At 50.6% G+C, this 12124-nt stretch overlaps 1 long non-coding RNA gene and 2 pseudogenes across 4 annotated transcripts; 2 read left to right on the top strand and 1 right to left on the bottom strand.

Annotated features, from left to right (window-relative positions):
- Positions 1–161: 161 nt before the first annotated feature.
- Positions 162–3889, top strand: LOC108580697. Of its 3 annotated transcripts, none has more exons than XR_002515330.2 (3): positions 162–218; positions 2993–3128; positions 3413–3889. It is a non-coding gene; the product is annotated as an uncharacterized LOC108580697 (long non-coding RNA). The 3 variants fall into 3 exon arrangements; XR_001892162.3 differs by lacking the exon at positions 162–218 and adding an exon at positions 2721–2891; XR_001892163.3 differs by lacking the exon at positions 162–218 and adding an exon at positions 2721–2896.
- Positions 511–971, bottom strand: LOC101022847 (annotated as a pseudogene). Its single transcript, XR_161816.5, has one exon. The product of XR_161816.5 is annotated as an NADH dehydrogenase [ubiquinone] 1 alpha subcomplex subunit 2 pseudogene (transcript).
- A 4419-nt stretch (positions 3890–8308) lies between the features above and the next one.
- Positions 8309–11850, top strand: LOC116268639 (annotated as a pseudogene).
- Positions 11851–12124: the final 274 nt, after the last annotated feature.

Below are 12124 nucleotides of genomic sequence, written 5' to 3'. Positions count from 1 at the left end.
GCAAACTAGTCAAGTAGGGGGAAGTGGCTCGTGGATATGCACCCTTGCTCATCCTCTTTGAAAAGGTAACCAGTTCTGATTTCTTTTTTCTTTGAGACAGAAGTTCATTCTTGTCACCCAGGCTGGAGTTCCGTGGCACAATCTTGACTCACTGCTACCTCTGCCTCCCAGTTCAAGCGATTCTCCTGCCTTGGCCTCCCAAGTAACTTGGATTACAGGTATGCACCACCATGTTCTCCTAATCTTTTTTTTTTTTTTTAGTAGAGATGAGGTTTCACCATGTTGGTCAGGCTGGTCTTGAACTTTTGACCTCAAGTGATCCACCTGCCTTGGCTTCCCAAAGTGCTGGAATTACAGGCGTGGGCCACCATGCCTGGCCCCAGTTCTGAATTCTTTTTTTTTTTTTTTTGATGAGACAGAATAAAGTTTTATTTTTATATTAAGCTACTTTGCCTCAGTGGTTACAGTAAGGGATAGAGGGTAGATGAGGACAAGAACACCCTGAGAAAGTATTTTACAGCACAAGTTTTATGAGGAATAGGAGAACACATTTTTTTCACATTATACTAAGTCCAGCAGAGGCCAGGCTCTGGGGCTGTTGCTCTTATTCCTCAGTGGAGGCTTCAGGCTTTACCACTTTAGCACGTTCTCCAGGGCTCTGGTTACCTGATCAGCACTGAAGTTGTTCAAAGGGACATTCTTCTCTTGGCCAAATGCGTAGCGGGCCCAGAGCTTGGGCTGCACATCGGAGCATTCGCGGATTAGGATGGGTAGGTTGGGATTCGCCTTCTTTAGCTCCACATAGCGTTTCTCAGTGAAGTCCCTGACGCCCTGGCTGCCGGGCGAGTGCTGACATAAGTGGATGCGAATCTCACGCAGGCCCAGCTTTGCCCCGATTCCTTGACTCGCTGCGGCTGCCGCCATCTTGGCTAATACCCCCAGTTCTGAATTCTTAAGAAACTCTCGAGAGGTTCTAGGTCAGCACTGATAGACCTGGGTGCTGCAGGTGCTGGGTGTGGTGGCTCACACCTGGAATGCTAGCACTTTGGGAGACCGAGGTCAGAGGCTCTCTTGAGCCCAGGAGTTTGAGACCAGTCTGCACAACATAGACCCCATCTCTACAAAAAATTTAAGATTAGTTGCGGCCAGGCATGGTGGCTGACACCTGTAATCCCAGCATTTTGGGAGGCCGAGGTGGGTGGATCATGAGGTCAGGAGTTCGAGTCCAACTTGACCAACATGGTGAAACCTCGTCTCTACTAAGAAAATACAAAAATTAGCTGGGTGTGGTGGTGTGCGCCTGTAATCCCAGTTACTCAGGAGGCTGAAGCAGGAGAACTGCTTGAACCAGGGACGCAGAGGTTATAGTGAGTCAACATCGTGCCACTGCACTCCAGCCTGGGTGACAGAGCGAGACTCCGTCTCAAAAAAATAAGAAAAATAAAAAATAAAATCAGTTGGTTATGGTTGTGCTTGCCTGTAGTCCCAGCTACTTGGGACGCTGAGGTGGGAAGATTGTTTGAGCCCAGTAGGTCAAGGCTGCCGCCTGCCATGATTGCACCACTGCGCTCCCACCTGGGGGACAGAGTGAGACCTTGTTTCAAAAAAGAAGCCTTGCAATGATAGAAATGTCCCATATCTGCACTGTGTGAAATGGTGGCCACTAGTTATATGTGGCTATTGAGGTCTTGATATATGCCTGGAATAGCTGAATTTATTTAGTTTAATTAAAAATAATTTTTTTTTTGAGACAGCCTCACTCTGTTGCCCATGCTGGAGTGCAGTGGCATAATCACAGCTCACTGCTCAACCTCCTGGGCTCAAATGATCCTCCCTCCTCAGCCCCCCAAGTGGCTGGAACCACAGGCATGCGTCACCACACCTGGCTAATATTTAAACTTTTTGTAGAGACTGGGTCTCACTGTGTTGCCTAGGCTGGTCTTGAACTCCTGGGCTCAAGTGATCATCCTCCTGCCTTGACCTCTCAAAGTGCTGGGATTCCAGACCTGAGCTGCCATGCCCAGCCTGGTTTAATTTCATTATACATACATACATTTATTTAAGATAGGGTCTCGCTCTGTCACCCAGGCTGGAGTGCAGTGATGCAAACGCAGCTCACTGAAGCTTCAACTTCCGGGGCTCAAGCAGTCCTCCCACCTCAGCCTCCCAAGTAGCTGGGACCCCCGGTGTGTGCCACCATGCTTGGCTACTTTGTGTAGTTTTTGTAGAGATGGGGTCTTGCTATATTTCCCAGGCTGGTCTTGAACTTCTAGGCTCAAGCAGTCCTCCCACTTTGGCCTCCCAAACTGCTGAGATGACAGGCATGAGCCATCATGCCTGGTCCCAAGGCATATTTTTACTTCTAGTGTAGTTCAGCCTTAAGACTGTACCAGCAGATAGAGATGGAAAAGTAAGATGAATCGAATATCAAATTACATTTATAAATAAAGCAATTACTAATTAATGACTTTCTTTTCTTTTCTTTTCTTTTCTTTTCTTTTCTTGTAACAGAGTCTTGCTGTTGCCTATGCTGGAGTGCAGTGGCATGATCTCTGCTCACTGCAGCCTCCACCTCCCACGTTCACACCATTCTCCTGCCTCAGCCTCCTGAGTAGCTGGGAGTACAGGCGCCCACTACCATGCCCAGCTCATTTTTTGTATTTTTTGTAGAAATGGGGTTTCACCGTGTTAGCCAAGATGGTCTCGATCTCCTGACCTTGTGATCTGCTTGGCCTCAACCTCCCAAAGTGCTGGGATTATAGGCGTGAGCCACCATGCCTGACCATGTTGGTTTTTTTTAAAACCTCCTTTTTTATTCTGGGTTAGATCATTCCCTGGCTGTCTTTATCCTAGCATCAGTGAGTCCTGCTGTCACTACAGCCCCCTGCGAGGTCAGGTATTTTCGTCACAATCAAGTGGATCTTTATTTTTTATCTGACATTTACAATTCTGCCAGTTCTGATTCTTAAATTCTCTTTGTCTTGAATTCCAGGATCCATCTCTGATGTTCAGTGAAGATGACTAGAACAGTCTGCTAGAGCAGTACCATCTGGGTCTGGATCAAAAACATAGAAAATATGTAGTTGGAGAGCTCATCTGGAATTTTGCTGATTTCATGACTAACCAGTGTAAGTGGCAGTTTGGCTCATGGGATAATATACCTGTCCTCATTTTTTCAGGTTGCCTTGCCCTTTCTGGATATTTTGGTTGTAAGAATATTGGAAAGAAAGTGAAGAAGCTGGTTTAATCCATGTAGGTCACGCTGAGGATTTCCTAGATAAAGGAAGTTGTGCTTAGGAAGTAGGAAAGCAGTCAGGCCCCCGCTTCCCAAATACAGTAAAAAAGCAAACAGGAGAGTCTCCTACAGTGAGATGGAAATGGCTAGCTTGCCTTTTTCTTGTCTATTTCATAGCCAAGGAGGAAGGAAAAACTGGACCTCATTATGGATTTACTTTTGGGATACACTGATTATTCCAGAGGAAGGTACAAAGTCTGAGAAGCTTAAGGTATTTCAGTGTGTTTTATATTACTCACTTGCAAAAAGCAGGCTCATCAAACACAGGTGAGTTTCAACGTATCTTGAATATGGCAGCGTTTAAAAGTCTTCAGACCGGGCATGGTGACTCATGCCTGTAATCCCAGCACTTTGGGAGGCCAAGGTGGGAGGATCCCTTGAAGCCAGGAGTTTGAGACCAGCCTGTTAAGCAGAGCAAGACCCCATCTCTACAAAAAATAAGCACATTAGCTGGGTGTGGTGGTGTGTTCCTGTAGTTCCAGCTGCTTGGGAGGCTGAGGCAGGCGGATCGCCTGAGCACAGGAGTCGGGGGCTGCAGTGAGCTGTGATTGCACCACTGCACTTGAGCCTGGGTGACAGAGCGACACCTGTCTTAAAAAAAAAAAAAATGTGTCTTCAAAGACCAGAAGATCTGTGCTGTCACATTGGGTGACTGAGGGGCTGCCAAGTTTGCAATTAATGTTTCCCATTTCTTCTTAGTTTATGGACTTACCATCCTTGGCAGTTTGGTGGGTTGGAGAAGGATATGGTGATGGCGGGAGTTACAATACATTACTTATAGGGGAAGACAGGCTTTTGAAAGGTTAACGCTTAAAAGAATGGAAAAGGGATGAGTGAATGAACAAGATGAGGTGAGAGGGAAGAGGTAAAGGGAAAAGGAGAACGAGAAGCTCTTCTCTGCATGGCACCTGGGATGAATGGTTTCTGGGGACATCCCTGATGGCAGTTTTGTGGAGAGGCGCAAAGATTTATGTGGTAAGAAATGAGCTGTAGGCCCAGCGCAGTGGCTGACAGCTGTAATCCCAGCTACTCGGGGGGCTAAAGCATGTGAATCGCTTGAACCCAGGAGGTGGAGGTTGCAGTGAGGGAAGATCATGCCATTGCACTCCAGCCTGGGCAACAAGAGTGAAACTCCATTTCAAGGAAAAAACAAAAACCAAAAAACCAGGGGGCTGGGTGCAGTGGCTCATGCCTGTAATCCCAGCACTATGGGAGGTGGAGGTGGACAGATCATGAGGTCAGGAGTTTGAGACCAGCCTAGCCAACATGGTGAAACCCCGTCTCTACTAAAAGGACAAAAATTGACTGGGCATGGTGGCGGACGCTGGTAATCCCAGATACTTGGGAGGCTTGAACCCAGGAGGTGGAGGTTGCAGTGAGCCGAGATTGCACCACTGCACTCCAGCTTGGGCAACAGAGGGAGACTCTATATCAAGAAAAATAAAATTAAGTGAAGAAGGAGGAGGAAGAAGAGAAAGAAAAAGAAGAAAAAATAGCTAGGTGTGGTGGCTCAGGCCTGTAATCCCAGCAATTTGGGAGGCGGAGAAGGAGCAGGAGGAGGAAAGGAGGAAAAGGAAATAGCCAGGTGAGTCGTGGTGGCTGGTGCCTGTGAGGAGGAGGAGGAGGAGGAGGAAAAAGAAATGGAGGAGGAGGAGAAAGAAACAAACAGCCAGGCCTTGTGTAGTGGCTCATGCCTGTGAGGAGGAGGAGGAGGAAAAAGAATTGGAGGAGAAGGAGGAAAAAGAAATGGAGGAGGAGGAAAAAGAAACTGAGGAGGAGGAGGAGGAGGAGGAAAAAGAAATGTAGGAGGGGGAGGAGGAAAAAGAAATGAAAGAAGGGGAGGAGGAGGATAAAGAAACAGAGGAGGAGGAGTTGGAGGAGGAGGAGGTGGAGGAAGAGGAGGAGTTGGAGAAGGAGGAGGAGTTGGAGGAGGAGGAGGAGTTGGAGGAGGAGGAGGAATTGGAGGAGGAGGAGGTGGTGGTGGGATTACAGGTGTGAGCCACTGCGTCTGGCTGGAAATCACATCTCATCATGAGATCTGGAGGGCACATACTCGAACCACATTAGCCTTCAAGGGAAATTCCGGGCACCTGGCTATTCCTGAAAAGTAAATTAGCAACTTGATAAGAAGAAGGTAGTAATTGGCTGGGTGCAGTGGCTCACACCTGTAATCCCAGCACTTTGGGAGGTCAAGACAGATAGATCAACTGAGGTCAGGAGTTCAAGATCAGCCCGGCTAACATGGTGAAACCCCATGTGTACTGAAAATACAAAAATTAGCTGGATGTGATAACGGATGCCTGTTATCCCAGCTACTTAGGAGGCTGATACAGGAGGATTGCTTGAACCCAGGAGGTGGACGGTGCAGTGGGCTTAGATTGGACCACTGCTCTCCAGGGTGGAAGACAGAGTGAGACACCAAAAAAAAAAAAAAAAAAAAGAAAAGAAAAAAGAAAAGAAAAAGAAAAAGGTAATAATAGCTCAGAACAATAGCCATCCAAGTTGGTTACAGCCACAAGATATCTGATCCCCTACAGAAAGTAAAGATGACATCTTGACAAATGTCCCTAAGTTGTTTTTCAGAAGCGCAGATCTCCACCGGATGAAAAATGGTGACAGCTTTCCCTTCGACCTCAGATAAGGGTGAACCGAGGACTGAACTCTCACTGGCGTTCTTTGTTCCAAATTTCTTCCCGAGGGGCCTGGAGGGAATCACACTCACAGGCAAAAACTTAACACCCCTTCTGCTGACCCCAAGGTTTTAGATAAAGCTTTGCTTTCTTAGCCAACTGTAAACTGAAGAAATACTTGAATTGGCCAGGCGTGGTGGCTCACGCCTGTAATTCCAGGACTTTGGGAGGCCGAGGTGGGCGGATCACCTGGGGTCAGGAGTTCGAGGCCAGCCTGGTTAACATAGTGAAACCCTGTCTTTGTTAAAAATACAAAAACTAGCTGGGTGTGGTGGTGAGCATCTGTAATCCCAGCTACTCAGGAGGCTGAGGCAGGAGAATCACTTGAACCAGGGAGGTGGAGGTTGCAGTGAGCCGAGATCGGGCCATTGCCCTCCAGTCTGGGTGACAGGGTGAGACTCAAAAAAAAAAAAAAGAAAAAGAAAAAGGAAGGCATCTTCTCTGGCACCCTTTAGTCTTATTTTTTTCTTTTCTTTTCTTTTCTTTTTTTTTTGAGATGGGATCTCGCTCTGTCACCTGGGCTAGAGTGCAGTGGCACAATCTTGGCTCACTGCAACCTCTGCTTCCTGGGCTTCATCGATGCTCCTGCCTTAGCCTCTCATGTACCTGGGATTATAGGTGTGTGCCACCCCGCCTGGGTAATTTTTTTTTGTTTTTTTGTATTTCTTGTAGAGACAGTGGTCTCATTATATTGTTCAGGCTGGTCACAACTCCTGGGCTCAAGTCATCCTCCTGCCTCCCCCTCCCAAAGTGCTGGGATTACAGGTGTGAGCCACTAAGCCCGTCCTGAATTACTGATTTATACATACTGTATAAACTTTTGCATCCTACTTTTTCTTTCTTTTGTTAAATGTGGCCTAAAGCTGCCTCATAAACTGTGAACTATATCCTAATTTAAGCATGTAAGCATTTCACTAAAGGAATATACAAGTAAAATTTTAAAGAAATAAAATAAGAAAAAAAGCATAAACATTTGGGAAAAAGCCTTTAGGCCTTGTCAGTTTCTACAATGTATTTATTTTCACTATGCTGGGGACTCCATTTCCAGTATTAAAGTCCATTCTCAGAAGGTGGATTTGGCGAGCATGAGAAAAGGGGTGGGGGAGTAATCGTACAAACAACTGTGTCCAGTCCAGGTTCCTAGGACCAGAGGGACCCCTCTGTATGGCAGAGGCACCCGACAGCCATAATTGATGTGTACCCTCAGAATGACTTTACGGTCAAAGAAGAAAGTCTGTTCGGAGCCCCAAGCTAAGGAGTCAGGAGTGGCAAGATCCTGGAAGGATGCCAACCTGTGAAACTCTGAGTCAAGAGGTCAAGCTGGGCACTTGGTTTTTCAGGTCGACCGCTTGGCCCTCTTCCAAGTTGTACTTTCCTTCTTTCCTTTACTTCCTGTTCTAAAGTTTTTTTAGTAACCATTTTTTAAATACTATCACTCTATAGCCCAGGCTGGAGTGCAGTGGCTCAATCTCAGCACACTGCAACCTCCACCTCCCAGGTTGAAGAGATTCTCCTGCCTCAGCCTCCCAAGTAGCTGGGATTACAGGCACTCACCATCACGCCCAGCTAATTTTTGTATTTTTAGTAGAGACATGGTTTCACCATGTTGGCCAGGCTGGTCTCCAACTCCTGATCTCAGGTGATCCACTGGGCTCAGCCTCCCAAAGAACTGGGATTACAGGCATGAGCCACCACGCCTGTTCCTGGCCTGCTTTTTAATAAAATTTTACTCCTGCTCTGCAACTTACCTCTATCTGGTTTCTACTTTATGACCCTCAGTTAAATTCTTTCTTCTGAGGAGGCAAGAATTGAGGTTGTTTCAGTTGTGTATGGATTCACCACCGGGAACTTGGATACCTTCCACCGGTAACAGGTCGAGGATGCTAGGTGAAAATGTTATGGAAGCTGCTTGCTTTTTACAAACGTAGTGGTTCTCATGTCCAGCCACAGCCACTGCACCTGTGTGAAAGTCCCCTTAATAAACCTATGTCTCTTTTACTGTCTCCAGATCTCTTCCTCTACCCTTCCACACGGTGCCTTCCCTACTGGAGTAAAGTGGGGTCCAGCAGGGCACCCTCTCCCTGCAATTTTTTTTTTTTTTTTTTTTTTTTGAGATAGATTCCTGCTCTCTCACCCAGGTTGGACTGCAGTGGTGTGACCTCGGCTCACTGCAACCTTCGCCTCCTGGGTTCAAGTGATTCTTCAGCCTCAGCCTCCTGAGTAGCTGGGATTACAGGTGCCTGCTATCATGCCTGGCTCCTCCTTTTTTTTTTTTTTTTTCTTTTTTTAGTATTTTCAGTAGATAGGGGGCTTCGCTGTGTTGGCCAGGCTGGTCTCGAACTACTGGCCTCAGGTGATCCGACCACCTCAGCCCTCCCAAAGTGCTGGGATTACAGGCCTGACCCACTGCACCTGGCCTCTCTCCCTGTATCTTCAAAGCCAAGAAGGAACTTCTGTCCCCTTGGTTAGGGTCAGGGTCCCAGAGATCCAGGGTCAAGGCTACAAGGCCACCTCCCAAGGACGTGCATCCCTGCAAGAGATGCATCCAGCAGTCATGGAAGAGGCTCCACTGGGGCCTGCTCCAATTCCTGCTGGGGAAAGCAAGTGGAGGTGCCCCTTGAAGAAACAGTAAGGCCACCAATCTCGGGGGTTCTGTCCTGACCTGCGGCCCTGGATCATCCAGCCTCTGCTGGGATGGCAGCAGACGACGCCCTTCTTGGCTGGAGCTGAGGGTGGGGGTCCTGCTTCCCCAAAGGCCTAGCCCTGGATTCCAGCCACAGGTTCTACTGAGCAGCGCCTGGCGCTGCCCCGCCCCTCCAGGCCTGGCACTCGCCCTCAACAAACATGGCGCCTATGGCCTCACGCGCGCCATGCCGCACGCGCCTCAGGCGACAAGCTCGCAGGGCTTCCCCTGCGCCGCTCTCATCCCCTCAGACTGGCTGACAAGAGGAGGAGCGGGAAATATGACCTGGCTGGTGGCGGTGTCCTGGGCGGCTCTCCGGCGGCTGTTGTGTGGCTGCCCGCAGGCGCTGCTGGGCGGGATGCTGTACACCCGGCAGAGCGCATCGCGGGAGCGCAAGGAGCTGGACGGCCTCTGAAGCTTCCAAGCCAACTTCTCCAACAACCGACTCCCGGGCTTCTAGGAGAGGCGCCCGGAAGCCCGGCGTTGGGAATGGCCTAAGCCCCGGCGCCCTGCGGCCTCCTTCACCTGAATGCCCGGAAGCTGGGGGCCCGGAGGAGGTTAAAGGTCAATGGGCTTGGGGGCGCGGGGTTGGAGGACTGGGGTACTGGGGTGACTAGGGGGACCCAGGAGGGCCAGGGCGGAGGAGGCGGGAGGAGGAGGAAGCGCTCCTGTCCAGCCGCCTCCGGAGGCGAAGGCTGAGCCCGGGCAGTCTCCTAATATTTATTTTTAATTTTTGAAATGTTTTTGAGACTGGGTTTGGTCCTGCCGCCCAGGTTGGAGTGGAGTGGCGCAACCCTAACTTCTGAGCTCAAGCGATTCTCCCGCCCCAGCCTTGCAACTTAGCTGGGGCCGCCATGCCTAATTAAAAACAACAACAACAACAACAAAAAACAAAGAAAAGAAACTTGGTCGGGCTTGGTGGCTCACATCTGTAATCCCAGCACCTCGGGAGGCTGAGGCGGGCGGATTACCGGAGGCCAGGAGTTCAAGACCACCCCGGCCAACGTGGTGAAACCCCGTCCCTACTAAAAACACAAAAATTAGCCGGGCGTGGCGATGAGCACCTGTAATCCCAGCTACTTGGGAGGCAGAGGCAGGAGAATTGTTTGAACCAGGGAGTCGGAGGTTGCAGTGAGCTGAGATCAAGCCACTGCACTCCAGCGTGTGCGACAGACTGAAACTCTGTCTCAAAACAAAAACCAACTTTTTCGTTTTGTTTTGTTTTTTAAGATACAGGGTCTCACTATGTTATTCAGGCTGATCTCGAACTACTGGCCTCAAGCCATCTTCCCACGTTGGCTTCCCAAAGCACTGATTATAGGCATGAGCCACCAGACACTCGTCAGGCCGGAGCGGCAGGCGCTGCACAGAGCTGGGCCCAGAGATCGCCAGCAGGGGACAGTTTAGACATTCTGATGCTGGCTCTGCTGAGGGGGGAAGGTACGTTGGTTTTCAGGGTTCAGATAGAGGACAGACTGTGACATCAGGCCAAAGACGCCACCCCTGTTGCCCTCCTGACTTGGATGTGGTCAGCAAAGAAGTGGGATCCGGTGAGGTCTGGGCCGCGTTTGCCTGATCTACATCCTCTTTTTCTTTTTCTTTTTTTTTGAGACAGAGTCTCGCTGTGTCACCCAGGCTGGAGTGCGATGGCATGATCTTGGCTCACTGCAGCCTCCGCCTTCTGGGTTCAAGTGATTCTCCTGCCTCAGCCTCCTGAGTAGCTGGGACTACAGGCGCTGCCACCACCCCCAGCTAATTTTTGTATTTTTAGTAGAGATGGGGTTTCACCATATTGGCCAGGCTGGTCTCGAACTCCTGACCCCAGTGGCCCAGGTGCACAAACTGCCCTGGCAGTTGACCTGTCATCAGCAAGTTATCTGTCTTTTCTGCCAGGAGTCCTCACCATGTGTCAGGGCTAGTGCTAGGCCTGGGGGCACAGCTGTGCAGCACTGTTTTCCCGGATCCCTTTGTGGGCCTAGGAGCTGAGCCCGGCCCTTCTCTTCGCAGTCGGGCCCCACCTTGGACATACCAGTTTCCATTTTCAATGACATCAGCCAGGACTGGCGGCTGCAGCATTTTGTCAGCTGGATGTGGTATGAACGGGAGGTGACCCTGCTGAAGCGATGGATCTAGGACCTGTGTACAAGAGTGGTGCTGAGGATTGGCAGTGCCCACTTCTATGCCATCGTGCCCACTTCTATGCCAGTCTGGCCAGGAGCAGGTAGGGCGGGTGGGGGTGGGTGGGCACAGCTGCTGAACAGCATGGGACCCTCAGATTCCACCCACAGCCTGTCTCCTGGGGTGGGACAGTGGGGGGCCTTACCCTGCCCTGGGGGCTGTGCCCTGTGTAGGTGGATAGGTGGCCTGATCTACCCCACTGGGATGTCCTTTTTCCCGTCTGGCTGGCAGGCCCTTGAGCCCCATGCTGCGGGTTATGTGAGGGCGTGCCCAATAGCAGAGCCCCTCCTCATGCCCCGACCTGCCACCCCCTTCTCATATCTCCCTATGTCTGCAGTGGGTGATTGGCTAGAGCATGAAAGGGGCTACCTCCCCTTTGAGGCTGACAGCAGCAGTCTATTCCGGGTGGGGCCCCTGCCCTCCCGCCTCTGCGTCAACTGTCGCCATCAACAACACGGTCGCCCCCCCACCCTGCCACCAGGGACCATCCGTACACGACCGACAACTCCAAGTGAGTACCACCCTGCCTCCACTGCGCGCACCCACCTTCCCGCCCCACCCTGTGGTCTTCCTGCCAGGGACAGGGTGGCCTTCGCAGAGAGGAGGCCCTGATCTGGGGTGGCAAGTGACCTGAGGGCAAAAGACCCATGGCAAGGGCCCAGCGAACCACAGTCCTCCTGCCCTAGGTATCCCAAGGGTTACTTTGTCCAGAACACAGACTTTGACTTCTTCAACTATGCGGGACTGCAGCGGTCTGTGCTTCTGTACACGACACCAACTACCTACATCGATGACATCACCGTCACCACCGGTGTGGAGCGAGACAGAGGTGAGAGCTTCTGGTAGGATCCTCCCTCAGCGGGGCCCAGGGTGGCTCTGTTTGTTACCTGTTTGGAAAGCTCTCCCAGGAAAAAGGTTCTTCCAGCATCTCTAAACCTTCACAGGTTCCCATCCACCTACGAAACTAAAATCCAGGCTGTCTGAGTGGGCACGAGCTCCCAAGATCACTCTATGTGGTTGATCTCACTTGAAGAAGAGGGGTTTGGTCTAACGTCACATAGCTCAGGGTGGCAGCCCTGTCCCTTCCCCACGGTGCTGCTCTCACTCTAGCTCCCCTTGCTACACGTCGTGCTCAAGGAACAGGCAGCTTCAGGGGGCCGGGTGCAGTGGCTCACGCCTGTCATCCCAGCTCTTTGTAAGGAGGACTTGGTAGGAGGATCACTTCAGGCCAAGAGTTCAAGACCAGGCTGGGCAACATAGCAAGACCATCAGCACAAA

Source organism: Papio anubis, unplaced genomic scaffold, assembly GCF_008728515.1.
Source record: "Papio anubis isolate 15944 unplaced genomic scaffold, Panubis1.0 scaffold613, whole genome shotgun sequence".
In the NCBI taxonomy this organism is placed as follows: Eukaryota; Metazoa; Chordata; class Mammalia; order Primates; family Cercopithecidae; genus Papio; species Papio anubis.
Note: the sequence above shows the minus strand (reverse complement) of the source record. Positions and strands in the feature narration are given on the sequence as shown.